Raw genomic sequence first — 16,884 nt, 5'->3', positions numbered from 1 at the left:
GTGGCTCACACCTGTAATCCCAACACTTTAGGAGACTGAGGCAGACAGATCACCTGAGGTTGGGAGTTCGAGATCAGCCTGACCAACATGGAGAAACCCCGTCTCTACTAAAAATACAAAAAATTAGCCAGGCATAGTGGCATATGCCTGTGGTCCCAGCTACTCGAGAGGCTGAGGCAGGAGAATTGCTTGAACCCAGGAAGCGGAGGTTGCAGTGAGCCAAGATCACGCCATTGCACTCCAGCTTGGGAAACAAGAAAAAAACTCCGTCTCAACAAAACAAAACAAAACAAAACAAACAAAACAACAAAAAAATAAAGTGATATTTAATAGGGACTTACAAACAGAAGCCATGTCAGTGTCTGGGGGTGGAGAGATGAGATCGTGGATCCCCGCACCATTACTCTGCAGACCCAGGGCTGATATACGACAGGGAAAGGGTATACATGATTCAGAAGTGATGTGTAAGACAATTAAACTATGATAACAGCAAAGCTGTTTTGACCTAAGGGGAGCATTTACAGTAAGTATGTGCTCTTACACAAGGAGTACTAGACAAACTGGAAATCTTAATGGCCTTCCCAGAGCAGAGGTTAATGTGAAGTCAACATGGCAGGTTAGCATCCAACATGAAGTTGCTTTGGCCTCCACATAGTAACTTCAAGACATTAAGAATCCCCAAAAGTAGCCACTCTCTGATATAACATGTCCTAGTATTTACATATAAGCTATGCATATCCTCCCGTAGACATTAGACCATTACTAGATTATTTGTGATATGTAATACAACGCGGATGCTACATAAATGGTTGTGATACTGTATTCTTTAGGGAATGATGACAAGAACAAAGTCTGCACATGTTCAGTAGAGACATAACCATGCAATTTATTTTCTGAATATTTTCCATCTGCTGTTGCTGAATCCACAGATGCGGAGCTCCCGGATATGAGGGCCAAGTGTGCTTTGAGAGTAGGGTGGGTGAGGTTGTGAATGAGTACAGGGGAACAGGTGTCGATCAGGAGGGCCCTGCATTGGGGCATCTGGACATCCTGCCTCAGGACTTGAAACTGTATGGCACAGGCAGACTCAGCCCAGGTCAAAGCCCAACCCTTGAAGTTTGATTTTATCCCAAGCTCTTTCTGGACCCTGGAATTTGGCATCCCCTAGGCCCTGGCAGGAAGGACAGATGAACCAGATTTTAGATAACATGTCTAGAATAGAGTGAGGCCCTACTGTGTGCCCGGCACTTTCCCCACGGGATCCTCTAGCTAGAACATCCAAGGGTCATGGAGAGAAATACCCAGTTAAAATATCAGAAATGAAAAAAGAGATACCATTAGAGACACTAAAAAGACCATTAGGTAATAGTATTAGCATTTGTATTCTGAAATTCAACAGCAGCAGTCACTTCCCTCCACCCCTATGTGTGTCCCAGATCACCTTGGGCGGGGAGGGTTGAGGTCAGGGAACACCCATGGATGCTCTGATGCTGGTCCTGGGCCTCGGGGGTGATAGTGATGAGGAACTGGGTGCACACATGAGTGGGGCAGCCAGGCATGGCCAGAGAAGCCACACACATGTGCACAGATGTGTTTACCCATGTACACGTGTGCACGCATGTGCACAAACACATTGCAGGCAGGTGTGTTGACACCTCAGGCAGCGGAGGACCCTGTCTCTGGGCCCTGCTGACCCGGGCAGGGCCCCACTGTGATGCGTGCCATGACCTCAGAATGTCACTGGTGCTTAGCACCAATCCGCTCTCCGGCCTGCCTCTGTGTTCTACGGCAGCCACACACACACAGTGGTATCTGGGAATACTTTTGTGGACTCAAAGGTTTTCTACCTGAGAGGCATAACGCAGGCCAGCTGATTCATCAGAATCAGGTGAGTGTGACCTGCTGTCTTCCCTCCAGGCTGACGTGGGGACAGTGGCTATGCTGTGGGTGGTGTTGGCCTCTGGGCAGCTACCGAAGAGGGTCATCCCTAAGTACTCACGGGGCACCCGTTCTACACTGCCAGTGTAGACGATTGGCTCTTTCGTCCTCATGGTGGCTTCATAGAGTGAGTGCCATTCCCTAGTGTACCCATTCGACAGGTGAGACGTCTGGGGTCAGAGAGGCGGTAACCGGCCTGGGAATCCAGACATGAACCTGGGTTTTGCTCTCAGCCCTGCCGTGCACTGTGCTGGAATTCAGGTCTGAACCCTGTGACCTCCCTGCTCTAGATCCCAAATCTGCCCAGGTTTCTGATCCCGATGGGGCAGAGCGTGGTCCTGGCAGAGCCACTGGGATGGATCCACTGTGGATGGGATGGATAGGAGGGTCCTCAGAACACCTCTGTGCCCTAAGCTGGGTCCCGATGGTGGCTGTGGGCCCCCTGAACACACATGGTCCCTTGTCCGGGGGAGCCTTCTGTCCTTGGGCAGTTGTGGAAAATGAAGGACCCCTGGAGGGCTGGCTGGGGGGAGACCATCTTCCCTTCTATTTAAAGGGGTCCAGGCCCTGGGGTTCTCTCCATGTATTTCTTGCTCTGTCTGGTCCTCTCGAGGCCTCGCCCTCCTTTTGCCCCAAGTGTTCCCAGGAGGGACGGTCCATCCAGGTGTTCTCCAGGACCAAGGACTCACTGTCCTTCCTCAGTGACATGGGAAAATGAAGCCCCCTCCTGTAGGGACAGCTCAGAATGGTGGAGTCCAGTCCCTCCCCGAGTGAAGGTTTCCCCTAGCACAACCGATCATTTTCATCCTCCAAACCGAACACCCTCCTGCTCAACTGGCATTATTCCTAAAGTGGCTTCACTGTTCAGACTGAAGGGCCACGGGAGCCAAAGTGATGAGTGGAGAAGAACAGAGCAGTCAGGAGAGATCTTGTTCCCTGTAGGAAACTGGACATCTCTGTGGTCCCTGAGCATCCCAGGAGGCCGATTGTACAGAGACCTCTGGTCACTGACCCCAATCTGCCTCCACATCCCTGGAATAGCCCATCATGGGCCCTTCACCCTTGGCAGGTGGACACTATTCAACCTGCTGGGGCAGGTGTGTCCCCATTTCATGGCATTTGGGGACGACAGGATTTTCTGTCCAGGTCCCACTGTCCTCAAGTCCTTGGGATGATGCCCACCCCTGCTTGGGGCTTGAGACTCCAGAGACTCATGCATGTGTGGGCCACTGGGTCTGGTCCCCTTTTTACCTGGGGGCGGTGGTGGAATGGGGGTTACACAGCCAGCCAGCATCTGGGAGCCTGGTGGGAGCGGTTCAGGTTTTCCCCGAAGCTCTCAGGTACAATGTAACTTTTAGATGATTTTATCCCACAGGATAGAAATCATAGAGGATACAGATAGTTTGCGGGCACAGGAGCGAGAGGACATCATTATGAACTATGAGAAGGTACAGGTCGGTCTGCTCCTTGGAGGGAGGCCTTTTCCAGTGCACCCGGATCAACTGGTCCTGGGCCCCCTAGGCACACAGGGTGGGCACGGGTGGCCACTACCCCCAGGCTCTTGCACCCTTTACCTTGGACCCCTCACCAAGGTTGCCTCTGAGTTACAGGGACACCTAGCTGGGCTGCCAGAGGACATGGGGCCTGAGCCTGTTGGAATCTACAACAACATTGATCACTTTGGGATTCTGCAGTGAGTCCTCTGTGCTCCCCTCACCCCTGAAGCACCTGTCTCAGCTCAGGGATGGGTTTGCTTTCAGAAAGGCCTTTCCGAGGCAAGACTCTCTCACCAGGTCAGGCCAACCTCCTTCCCAGGGTCAGAACTCCTCCCTGGTTCCCCTGCAGGTCCAGCCCGAGGTTGCTGTTAGGCCAGAGGTGCGGGGCCCATCTAGGGAGCGGGTGGGAATGGAGACTGGGCTAGGTCAGGTCCCTGGGCTCTCAGAAGTTCTGTCCACAAGTTAGCACTAGAGGAACGGGGCAACCTGAGGGTCTGACCATGTCCACTTGGAGACAATCCCAGTGAGATCCAAGGGTTGTGGCCGCGGGCTGAAGGGACGCCTGGCCTAGCATCAGGGCTGTTGTCCAGCATGTCTCTGAGGGCCCGCTTGCCCCTATCATCCCCCGTTTCCCTAGAGCTACAGCCCTAACTGTCCCCATGGGGAAGGGGGAAAGGCATGGAGACAGTGGGGGCTGTGGCCCTAGGGGAATGGGGGAGAAGACGGGCAGGGCCCCGTTCTGGCCATCTCACGGTCAGGCCAGGGAGGCAGCAGGGCTTGTGGCTAAAGACCCTGGGTGTGGCGCTGGGAAGGTAGCTGGGGCCATGTAAGAGGAGCTGAGCCAGGAGCCCAGCTGTCAGGGATCATAGGATGGAGAGACAGAGGATCCCAGGGGAGGTAGGGTGGGAGGGAGCTGATGAGCAGTGCCACTTCTGAAATGCAGGGTGTGTGGGTCAGGTGCAGGGAGGGGCAGGTGGATGCTGGGAGGTCAGAACCTGCAAGGGCCTTGGGGCTGTCAAGTGGGATGGGCCCCTGGTGCACCAGGAGTGCATCGGGCAAGTCTCTGGGCAGGCTCCCTTGACCCTGGTGGGGTGATGTGGTCAATCCCTGAGGGACTACGGTCAGGGCCTGGTTGCCCACCCTGGGCAGCCCCCATCCCATCTCAGGCCTGACCTTTCTCAGCTCCAGCAGAAAGCACCACCTCCAGTCCAAGACGGGCAGCCCCATTGTGCAGCTTGACCGCCCCCCACACCAGGAGCCCCAGTAACCCCGCCCAGGCTGGCCCCGCACTCCCTCTTCTCCCTGGTCCTGCCCTTCCTGGGAGTCAGCCCCACAGGAAGGCCCTTGTCCTCCCTTCCCTGTGTCTTCTCCTGGGCTGAACCCTGAGCTGTACAGGGACAGAGCCAGTCCTTTCTGGGGGTCGTCTCCCAGTCTGGGGTGGCTCCAGGCCCTGTGCAGGTCCTCAGTTCTGCCTGGGTTGTCTTACAGTGAGACAGAGCTGCCTCCTGCCACTGCTCGGGAGGCGAAGGTAAGAGCCTGATGCACAGTGGTGGGGGCTGGCTCAGGGATGTGGGGACTGGGAGGGTGGTCGGTGAGGCAGAGGAGGCAGCTGGCCTGGGCAGTTGCTGCTGTCACTGGGAGGGGCAGCACTCCCTGCTGGACCTGACCCCAGGTTGCTGTAACTTGGACAGTTTGATAAAATTCCCAAGTGAGAACCACAGTTGTGGCTTGGGGGTGGCTGCCCGCCTGTGTCAGGACCTCACCTAGAGGCTGGGACCTGACCTAAGACTGGTGTGTCTGTGGCCTGAGGATAGCACGTCCCGGGGTCCCAAAGCCAGCCCACTGGCGCTCATTTGCTCAAAGGTTCTCAGCCCTCAGGGTCTGCCCTTCCCTGGCTCCCTCCAGCTGGGTCCCAACAGGGCTCCAGAGCCCAAGACCCAGCATCCACCGGTGGCTCTGGGAAGCCTGGCAGCTCCCCTAACTCCAACATTCCTCATTTGACAGCAAATGCGGCGGGAGATAACACGAAAGAGCAAGTGGATGGAAATGCTGGGACAGTGGGAGACATATAAGAACAGTAAAAAGGTAATGTGTGGAGGGAGAGGCCCCCAGAACCACTCTCTGAAGAGACAGGGGACGGGCACCCATGGCTGTGGCCTGGCACCATCAGCCTCTCAGAGGGCGGGTGGCACACTGTCCTCACCCAGAGGACTGCAGGCCTGGTCAGTGGTTTGCCTGCCTATTTGTGCAAGCGTCACCTTGCTGGGAGGGAATCTGAATCTAGGGCTGGGACCACCGAGATCTCAAGGCTACGGATACCCTGGTGACCCGAAGGAAGGAAAAGGTTCAGATCACAGTCCCGACTCTGAGTGTCCATCCACTCTTTCAATCCTGGGAAGGGAGACACTGTCCCAGCTAGATCTCACCTCTAACGAGGGATCATGGGGCCAAAACCAACCATTTCCAGAATCCTCGGGCTCTGGTCCCCACTGGGGTCGCCCCGTGGCCTGTGACACCAGGTTGTTTTCTGCCCACAGCTGAGAGATCGAGTATATAAGGGCATTCCCATGAACATCCGGGGCCAAGTGTGGTCAGTCCTGCTGAACATACAGGAAGTCAAGTGGAAAAACCCCAGAACATACAAGGTACGCTCAGCCAGAGCACGACAAACAGGACAGGCCGTGTCAGGGGCCCAGGTCTCCAGCTGGAGGGAGCATCAAGCCCAGCCTGGGGGGTGGGTGGGTTGGTCAGATGCACATCGTGGGCACGGACGGTGACATAGTCACCACAGACAAACTCGGCTCTGGTGACCCTCCCTGGCTTCAGTAACAAGCCAAAAAGTAGCTTTGTGCAGAAGGAAACCTTCCTTCTTTCTTTCCTTCCTGGAGTGCTGACTGTGGGCCGACTGCCATTTGGGGCAGGGAGTCTTCCATCTGTTCTGAGGCTGCTTCCTCCTCTTGGCGCTGCCCTACAGGTCATGAAGGAGAAGGGCAAGAGGTCATCTGAACACATCCACCAGATTGACATGGACGTGAGCGGGACACTAAGGAATCACATCTTCTTCCGATATCGATACGGAGCCAAGTAAGCCTATGGGAGCCACAGGGTCCCAGCAGACATGGAGTGAACGAAAGGGATGGGGGCTTCCCCGGAGAAGAGGCCAGGGTCACCCAGGAGGGATGACAGAGCTGCCAAGACCTCTCCTGGCCCAGGGAGCAGCTGGCACCATGGACCGAGCACCTGGTTCCAAGCCCTGGGCCAGACTGGAACATGTGGGGCCAGAGCCCAGGAGGATCCTGAGGAGACAAAAGGCAGCAAACAAAATCATGCACAATGGTGAAAGGTGCTCTCCCTGACCCACGGGGACCCACAGGGACCCACGGTAGGACCCACGGGAGGGTGGCAGGATGGAGGGCCCATGAGCCTCCCCAGGAAACACTGACAGCACCAAATGCTGGGTGGACTAGGGGTCCTGGAAACTGTCATCCTGGTCTGCTGGGAACGTGACATGCACAGCCACTTTGGCAGCCAGTTGGGCAGTGGCTCACAAAGCTCAATGGACTTGAACCCCACGTCCCCAAAGTGTCATAGATATTGAACCCACTGATTTGAAAACTGACATCCACATGAGACCTGCATGCCATGTTCACTGCTTGATTCATCGTCACTCACACAAGGAGCCTTCAGGGACAGCCTTCAACATGGGAATGGGGAGAGCAAGTCTGGTCCTCCCTTCAAACGGAAGACACAGTGAGAAAAGGGAACAAGCCAGTGATGCCCGCACGAACGTGGGTGGATCCTAGATGCATTTTGCTGAGGGAAAGAAGCCAGACTCAATATGCTACCACAGTAGGATTCCCATTCCTGGGCCATTCTGGAAAAGGCCAAACCATAGGGACTGAGAAGTAGTCTGGGTGGCCGGGGGCTGACGGATCAGGGAGAGGCCGGGTGCATAGGGGCCACCCTGGAGACTTGGAAGATGAAGGAATTGCTTCAGTAGGGGCTGGAGCAGTGGCCAGGAAACTCTGCACATTGGTTTAGAACCATGGAGGAACTGTAAGGCCAAAGACTGAGCTGGCAACTGTGCAAACTGAAAAAAAAAAAATCATTCAGAGTGAAAAGGATCAGGCAAGTCACTGTACAACTGGGCTATCTGCATGTCACAGATGTGGATTTTACTGAAACATTTCCTCAAAGTCAAAGGCCCTGAAGAGCTCACTGCTTATCTGGTGAATCATCTGAACCTGAAATGGGATTTGTTGTTAGGCTTTGTAGACAAAGTGAAACTAATGGCATCTGCACAAAACAAACAAAAGCCTCATTTCTCTGTTTCCTAGGCAGCGGGAACTATTCTACATCCTCTTGGCATATTCGGAGTATAACCCGGTGAGTATTCCCCGCAGTGACGTTCCCGGGCAGTATTTCCCTGTTCACAGGAGTGGGTGTCTGGTGGGGGTGTCGCTGCTTCTTTTAAAGTTAGTATTTGTGACCCCCGGGGATATAGGAGGTAGGACTCCAGCTCACTGCTGGCATAAACCTCCCAGCAAGGGGGTGATCTCAAGGAGTCAAGCTGAGACACAAAGGAGTCAGGCCTGGACTCCTGGTGTCACCTGGGTCTGACCACCACTTCTCAGAACAAGAAATGACGCCCTCCTCCTGGGGCTGCCCCAAAGCCCAGGAGCTTGGCAGCGTTGCACGCAGAACGGTGCTATCAGGAGACAGTTTGGACAAGGTGCTGAAGTGCCTGATGGACTTGGCTCTTGTCATGAAATGAATTTGCACCCTGAGGAAGCCTCTTCTTCAGAGGAAGCCTCCCCAGTCACCTCTGCCCTCTCCAATGACATGAGTCCTCCCAGGTGACCTCAGCCTTCCCAGGTGATGTCCTTTCACGGTGACTCTGGCTCTTGCAGGAGGTGGGCTACTGCAGGGACCTGAGCCACATCGCGGCCTTGTTCCTCCTTTATCTGCCTGAGGAGGATGCATTCTGGGCACTGGTGCAGCTGCTGGCCAGTGAGAGGCACTCCCTGCAGGGTAGGTGGACAGCTGCCCCTGGGACCTCATGCAGCCAGACCCTAGGATGGCCACCCTGGCCAGGTAATCTCGGATTTCAGCCAAGGCACCTTCCTTGTGTCGCCAGCTCCTTGGGAGTCTTTAGGATGTCTTTGCTGAGGGTCCCACAGGAGTCTGCGGCTGACCCCCAAAGCCAAAGTTAGATGTCTTTCATCCCCATCAGCAGAGGGCATCTCATCCTCCCCGTGGCCACCCTCTGTGTCCTGCAGCCACGCCCTCCGGCTCTGATTGTGTGCAATCAGAGGAGGACTCCCTGAGAGTCCTCCTCCCCTCCAGCTGCCCGGGCTCCTGCTGCCCTTGGTGCCCACGAATGGGCTGACTAAGCCCAGGTGGCAGCATCTCCCCAACCCGTGTCCCCTGGCCCGACCCCACTTCCAGGAGACGACCAGGAAGCCCAGCACCCACTCTGTCCTGGCCGCCATGTGGTGGCCTCAAAGTCAGGCTTGCCCTTTTTGCACTCTGGTCCAGGAGGCCTCCAGGGGAACCTCCAGCCAGGCTCCAGGGAATGTACCTGCCCCACCTCCCCAGGGCAAAGGCCACCTGGTGGGGTCACCAGATGGGAGGGTGGGAGGCCTTGGGGTTTGGGGGCCTCTCCAGCTGCCCAGCTCTTCCAGCTGATGGCTCCACATCTTGGGGGAAGGCTCTGATTTCTTGATGGGCTTGGGGGCTTCTCAGGATTCCACAGCCCAAATGGCGGGACAGTCCAGGGCCTTCAAGACCATCAGGAGCATGTGGTCCCCACGTCACAACCCAAGACCATGTTTGGGTGTCTTGTGGGGACCCCCATCTGGTGAGTTTATGGTCCCCTCGGTTCTTCCCCAGAGGCCTTGCCTCCTGTGGGGATGGAGGAACGGAGGCTGGAGCCCCTCGTGGGATTGGTGACTGGCTGAGTCTAGCCAGCTCCTGACCTGGGACGTCGGGTTCTCCATGGGCTGGGAGTTGGATTCCTTTCCTGCCCTGGAGGAGACAGAGGCACAGGGATGGGGGCCCAGCTCCCGCAGAGCAGGGCAAAGGGCAGTGTGTGCACCGGGAGTGTGGGAAGGGGCCGGTGTTGGGGGGAGCCCTGGACACCGCCCAGTGTTCTGCACTAGGGGAAGGGTCTTCAGAGGCCCTGCAAGAGGGAGGTTTTTAGGGCAGCCCAGGGGGCTCTGAGCACCTCTGTTCCTCCCATCAGGACAAGGAAGGTCTTTGCGCGCAGGGTCCCTCGTTAGGCTGGCTTCACCGGATGTTGAATGATGGAATAAGAAGGCACAGGGAGACCCTGGCTCAGGGATGCTCCTTGCCCTGCAGTGCCCTGCTTCCTCAGCCCGGGGATGTGGCTCACCCACAGCCCACAGGAGGCTCCGCCCACATGGGGGTCCCCACAAGACACCCAAACAAAACCCTCTGCCCAAGAGGGGTCATCCCAGGGCAATGACTGGGGCTCAGGCCCCGCCTTATAGGCAGACTGGGCCAGGACCCGACTTGGGAGGGCTCAGGGAAGCCTCAAGCCCTGGGCAAGCCCCTTTCTCCAGGAGCCACAAACCCACTCCAGTGAGTGTCCCCATGAGGAGCTGCAGGACCTTGTCTGACCCAGCGTCCTGGAGGGCTCAGGAAACCCTCATGGAGAAGATCACTGACTCTGGGGACTGAAGCCCCAGTGGGCTCAGCTCGAGCAATCAGCCCCAGCCTGGAAGGGCTACAGTCTCCCACACCTGCTATCCCCACAGATCTCTCTTGGGCTCATCCTGCGCCTGTGGGACGTGTATTTGCTGGAAGGAGAACAGGTGTTGATGCCGATAACAAGCATTGCCTTTAAAGTTCAGAGGAGTAAGTCTACATGTGCCCAGTGGGGCCTGGGGAGCCCTGGGGTCAGACGCCGACTTACCCGAGGGCGGCTTCCTCACACTGTCCTCATGATCCTCTGTTCTGGCCCAGAGGGAGGTCTGGCCAGGTGGGCTGGGCAAGGCATAGTGACGCCGAGTCTGTCCCCCACAGGGCTCAGATGAAAGTTAGGAGTGTCGTGAGTACTTCCCTGCCCAGGTCGCCCCCCAGCCACAGCCTCCTGTGCACATCAGGGCCCCTGGGGTGGCCACAAAAGGATCCTGCACCACCCAGTGGGAGACAGAAGTGGCCACAGGGTATCAGCTGTGCCCCCTCCCAGGGAACTCTCCAGGCCTGATGTCCACGCTGTCCCTAGAGCACCTCATGAAGACATCCAGGTCTGGCCTGTGGGCACGGTTTCGGAACCAGTTCTTCCACACCTGGCAGTTGGATGATGACACTGTGCTCAAGCATCTTAGGGCCTCTACGAAGAAACTAACAAGGAAGCAAGGGGACCTGCCACCCCCAGGTGGGCTCCAGTGCCATGTCCCCTCCCATGTCACCCTCTGGGGCAGTCAATAGTGGGGGAGTGCCCGAGACCTGCAACCCTACTACCTGGGCCTTCCTCTTCACCTTTTCTTCCTCCTCTTCCTCCTGGACTCTAAGAAAGTACAGGAGGCCCACCGGTCCTCACGGCAGGCGGTCAGTGCGTGTGTACTGGATGTGTTGTGCACGCAGGAGTAGGATGTGGGCATGACCCTCCAACAAGCCCCCTCCCACATTCCACAGTGTCTCTGTCTCCCCATCACAGGGCCCTCAAGGACACTAAAGGAGCCAGACCGATTTGTGGGAAACCCCACCCCTCCCTGCAAGCACCCACAGCCTCAGAGAGCAGCAGAGGCCCCTCACTCCTGCACGCTCCTCCAAGGTTGCCAGGACAACCAGCCTTGAGCCAGGGAGACAAGGGAATTGGGTGTCCCTGACCCCAGAGCATTCAGGGAGAGGGCACAGGCAGGACCCCAAGAGAGAGCCAGAGCGAAGAATTCAGACATATGTGGGAATGGTCAGTCCTGGCATGGACTGGGCAGCCCAGGAGGGCAGAGGGTGACCCACGTCCGGGCCCAATCAACCACTGTGGAGACGGGTCCTCATGTGAGGTGACAAGGGGCTGGGTGACATCCAAGTCCCCTCCCACCTGAGTTCTCACTGGGGGCTGTATCCCTGGCCCAACAGACCTGGGATGAGGGTGTGTCATAGGAAGCCCCCAGCTAGTTCGAACCCTGGGGACAGTCCCAGGAGCCACCTGCCATGCCCTGACAGCTTCCCATGCCAGGTGGCACACACCCCTCCCTCTGGGATCAGCAGACTACAGGCGTGTCCTCAGTGTCAGACCACGGGGCCACACAGAGACCCTGAGGACTCCAGAGACCCAGGCAGGTAGGACCCAGCCCGGAAAGGCCTGCATGGGCTCACTGGAGATGCTGACCACGTCTGTTTTCCTTTCAGCCAAACCCGAGCAAGGGTCCTCAGCAGCCAGGCCTATGCAGGCTATGCAGGAAGACCCTCTGCAAGGGGGACAGGCAGACCCCTCCAGGCCCACCAGCCCGGTTCCAGCGGCCCATTTGGTCAGCTTCCCCGCCATGGGCACCTCGTTCTTCTACACCCTGTCCCGGTGGGGCTGTCCGGGAAGACACCTACCCTGTGGGCACTCAGGATGTGCCCAGCCTGGCCCCAGCTCAGGGAAGACCTTCAGGACTCCTGGAGATTCCTGGAGTGGATCTCGATGCCCCGGCTCCCAGTGGACCTGGATATAGGGGGCCCTTGGTTCCCCCATTATGATTTCTAACAGAGCTGCTGGGTTTGTGTCCCTTCTGAATGTGTCCTGGACAGCCCCGGGACTGTGGGTCAGGGCCAGCTCGGGAAGCCTGTGAGGACCCTGACACCAGGCCCTGCCCAGGCCCATCAGGACTGAAAGAGGTCGGGAGACATCCCACTGCAACAGGTCACCCTATCTACAGACAAGAGTCTTGCACCCAATTTCTACAATGGTATCATATCCCAGGAAGACCAGCTGGCCACCTGCTGGCAGGCGGAACACCCTGCGGAGGGGGTGAGATTGGCTTTCACTACACTGAGCCACCATGTGGACATGGACTTCCAGCCAGCCCTGCACTGCACCCAGCACTGATTCCAACCAGGACACCCCCTTCGCAGCTAGTGACGAGAAGCAGCGCGCTCCCACCTCAGGGCCTTGCCTCTGCTCCTCTACTTGGAAAGTTCTCAGTTCCCTCCAGGCTTCTAGAAGCATCTGGGGCAGGGCTCATGGCTGGATAACTTCCCGAGGCTTAACAACCCAAGAAAGCTTCACATCCTCGTTTTATTTTTTGTTAAACTTATGAAAATTTATTAAGAAAGTGTGCAGCTCGAAAGACCTTCACAGATGGAACACACCAGCCCCCAGATCACAAAGCCAACCATGCCCAGCCCCTCCCAGCACCCCCAGCCGTGTGACCAGCATTCTGAATTCTGACGACACCGTGAGCCTGCCTTTGTACTTCACACTCATGGAAGGATAACAACATTCATGTTTTAAAATAAATGTTTCCTGTTGAAATGATTTTAGATATAAAGATTGAAAAGACACTACAGTGACCTCCTACACCTTCCATCCAGCTGCCCCTAATAATGATGTTTTGCAGTCCCATGGCACATAAGAAATTTAGGCCAGGTATGGTAGTTCACACCTGTAATCCCAGCAATTTGAGAGGTTGAGGCAGGATGTTCAGGTTCACTTGAGTCTAGAAGTCTGGGACCAGCCTGGGAAACACAGGTGGACCCTGTCTCTAGAGAAAAGTCAAAGAAATTAGCCAGGCATGGTGGCGTGTGCCTATAGTTCCACCTAGTCAGGAGGCTGAGGCAGGATTGCTGGAGCCCCTGAGTTCCAGGAAGCAGTGAGCCAGGACTGCACCACTGCACTCCAGCCTGCGTGACAGAGTGAGACTTTATCTGTTAAAAAAAAAAAAAAATTAGCAATTTAACGTGGGTACAATCCTATTAACTAAATAATAATGTGAACTATTATCTAAGGTTATTAAGGCTAGAATTATCCCATTTTTGCCTAACTTCTCGTGCCTGTTCCAAGATCCCACCTCGGACTCACCCTCTGCCTTCAGCTCATGTCTCCTCAGCTTCCTCCAGATGGTCCAGCAAACACACACCTGGGCTGAATGGTAGAGCTGATTGCTCATACACAAGGGGAGACCTGTGGGCAGGGGTTTTCAAACTTATACAGCAAATGAGTTTTCCATGGTGTTCTGGAGAGCACCCTCTGAGAAACACTTTGACAGTGAATCCAGGCCTCAATATCCATCAGCTGCTCTAGTGAATTTTGTGGAAGCTCAGTGAACACCTGCTCCACAGGGTGCATGTGAAAGGGACAAGGATGAGTAAGCGGCAGATAAAGAAGACAGGACACAGGGGGTCTGTCTGAGCTCTATCCTCTGCCTTCAGCACTGACGGATCAAATCCAACTCTGATGGAATGGTGGCCACATTCTGGGCCAGCCCTGGGCTCTGAGGATCTGACAGTGAGTGACACAGAGCCAGGCCTTGCCCTTGGGGGAGCTCTCCAGTGTACACCTCCCTTTACCCTCCCAGTGCCCTGCAAAGCAGGTGTCAATGTCATTGTTAATGCACAGAGGAGGAACCTGATGGTTAGACAGGTTGATGGGTTTTCCAGTGTCACATGGCTTCTGACCTAGTTGGCAAGGACTGCAGAGTAATGTCAGGCCCAGGGCCTGGTGCATCCTGGTGATGTCACCACAGAGCAAACACGAGTTTGCTGGCTGGGTGGATTCTTGTCAACAGAAAGATACATGGATTAAAGGCAAATAGGAGCAAGATCCCTGGCATGGAAACAGGAAGAAGTCTGGCTGCTGGCTCTGTTTGGGAGTTTGTTTATTTATTCTATAAAACAGTTTTACTGATAGTAGTTCTCATACCATACAACTCACCCATTTAAAGTGGACACAATCTAGTGCTTTTTGCTCCATTCACAGAGCTGTGTGACCATCATCATAAGGAATTTTAGAACATTTTCATCACCCAGAAAAGAAATGCCGTACCCCTTAGGCAGTCACTCTCCCATGCCCGCCCTCTTCTTTTTAGTCCTAGGCAACCACTAATCTACTTTATGATTTGCCTGTTCTGGACATTTCATACAAAGCAAATCATATAATATAAGGTGTTTTTTGACAGGCTTCTTTTACTTAAGCATAATGTTTTCAAGGTTCATCCATGTTGTAACATGAATCAGTACTTCTTTCTTTTCATCACCAAATAATATTCCATTGTATGCATATAACACTTTTTTTATATTCATTAGTTGATAGACATTTAGGCTGTTTCCACTTTTTGGCTATTTTGAATAATGCTCTTCTGAACATTTCTGTGGACATATGTTCCGTTTCTCTTGGGTGTATACATAGGAGTGGAATTGCTAGTCATGTCGTAACTCTGTGTTTCACCTTTGGAGAAACTGCCAGACTATTTTCCAAAGTGACTGCACCATTTGATATTCCCACCAGCAGGGCAGGAAGGTCTCAATTCCTCTCACCCTCACCAACCCTTGTTTTATTTCTTTCCCAGTTAATCCTTTTATTTCACTTAAAACATTTTAATTTTAGATCGGGGGTACATTCACAGGTTTGTTACAAGGGTACATTGTGTGATGCTGGGGTTTGGGTTTCTATTGATCCCATCACCAGATAGTGAATATAGTACCCAATAGAAAGTTTCTCAGCCCTTGCCCCGCCACCCTCCTTTTGGAGTCCCCGGTGTCTATTGCTCCCATCATTGTGTCTGACCAACATTTGTTATCTGTTGCTCTGACTGCAACCATCCTAGTGAGTGTGGAGTGGTATCTCACTGTGGTTTTGATTTGCATTTTCCTGATGACAATGATGTTTAGCATCTTCTGATGTGCTTATTGGAAATTTGTATATGTTTTTTGTAGAAGTGTCTATTCAAGTCCTTTGTCCAGTTCTAACTGGGTATTTGTTGTTTTATTGTTGATTATAAGAATTCTGTATATATTCTAGTGGGGTGTCTTATTTTAATCTTTTTGAAATTACTGTTTTCTCAGTCATACTCACACTCTCTAGAGCAGCAGTATGTTTGAATCTAAAGAACACACATAGGTGAGTTTATCAGGAGGTAAAAGTGCTTGCAAACTGGTACGATATTGTTACATTAAGTCTGCAGATTGTTTTTGGTAATAAGGACTTTTTTTTTTTTTTTTTTTGAGACGGAGTCTCGCTCTGTCGCCCAGGCTGGAGTGCAGTGGCGCTATCTCGGCTCACTGCAAGCTCCGCCTCCCGGGTTTACGCCATTCTCCTGCCTCAGCCTCCCGAGTAGCTGGGACTACAGGCGCCCGCCACCTCGCCCGGCTAATTTTTTTGTATTTTTAGTAGAGACGGGGTTTCATTGTGTTAGCCAGGATGGTCTCGATCTCCTGACCTCGTGATCCGCCCGTCTCGGCCTCCCAAAGTGCTGGGATTACAGGCTTGAGCCACCGCGCCCGGCCAATAAGGACATTTTAATAATAGTAATTCTTCAAATCCATGAACGTGGGATATCTTTCCATTTATCTGTGCCCTCTTTAATTTCTTTTATTAGTGTTTTATATGTTTCAATAATTCTGTATCTTGATTGTAGTGGTGGTTACACACATCTACATATGTGATACACATACCAAATGCTGATTTTGACATGATACCCTGATAATGTGAGATGTGACTATTGGGGGAAACTGGGTGAAGATATTCAGTTCTCAAGATCCACATTGGGCCTGATCCAGCCCCTGTACAGGCTCTCAGATGGTATATAATTCTACTTCCTGTGAAAGAGACAGACAGAGGGACCAGGCCCTGGGAAGAAGGGTGGGTTTGGCCCTGAAAAGGGGATTGGTGAGAGTAGGAGGGAGGGGACCCAGAAGGTGTGCTCTGTTTTATTAGACACCTTTGTTTGTTTCCATATCTTGCCCACTGTCTACAGACTTATAATGAGTAACTAAATGAATGACATCAAAAGCTGAGCCCTTGGTGTAAAACAGGCACTTTTCTTCAGTTCCAAAGTGCCAAAACCCATCCAATTGCCTCTGGACCCTGGTCCTCTGGAAGCTGGAAGGAGGATAATCATGCTTTTCCTAGAAGCTCCAGGCAAGCTGCCAGTGTTTTGGGCATTTCATCCCTGCAGCCCTTGCCTGGGCTGGACCTGCTGCCCCAGGTACGTGTAGCCCTGGTACTAACCCCAGGTACTGTACCCCAGGTACAAGTTAGCCCTGAAGCTTCCTGATGCAAGCCACTGAACGCTGAACTCAAAATGGCTTGAGCAATAATGAAAAGTATCCTTTCACATAAGAGGAATTCTGGAGGTCAGGCAGTTCCAGCGTTGGTTCATTTCCCAGCAAAATTTGGTCATCAAGTACTCAAGTTCTTTCTACCTCATCTTCAGTGGATTGGCTATCCAGCTTTTCATATTTGCCAATCTGATACATAAAAATGGTATGTAATAAACAA

The 16,884-nt window shown here is 53.8% G+C and overlaps 1 pseudogene; it reads left to right on the top strand.

Annotated features, from left to right (window-relative positions):
* Window positions 1-2,148: 2,148 nt before the first annotated feature.
* LOC112425210 (TBC1 domain family member 3B-like) lies at window positions 2,149-12,924 on the top strand (annotated as a pseudogene).
* The last annotated feature ends 3,960 nt before the right edge of the window (window positions 12,925-16,884 follow it).

The sequence above is a fragment of the Macaca nemestrina genome, chromosome 17, assembly GCF_043159975.1.
Source record: "Macaca nemestrina isolate mMacNem1 chromosome 17, mMacNem.hap1, whole genome shotgun sequence".
Classification (NCBI taxonomy): Eukaryota; Metazoa; Chordata; class Mammalia; order Primates; family Cercopithecidae; genus Macaca; species Macaca nemestrina.
Note: the sequence above shows the minus strand (reverse complement) of the source record. Positions and strands in the feature narration are given on the sequence as shown.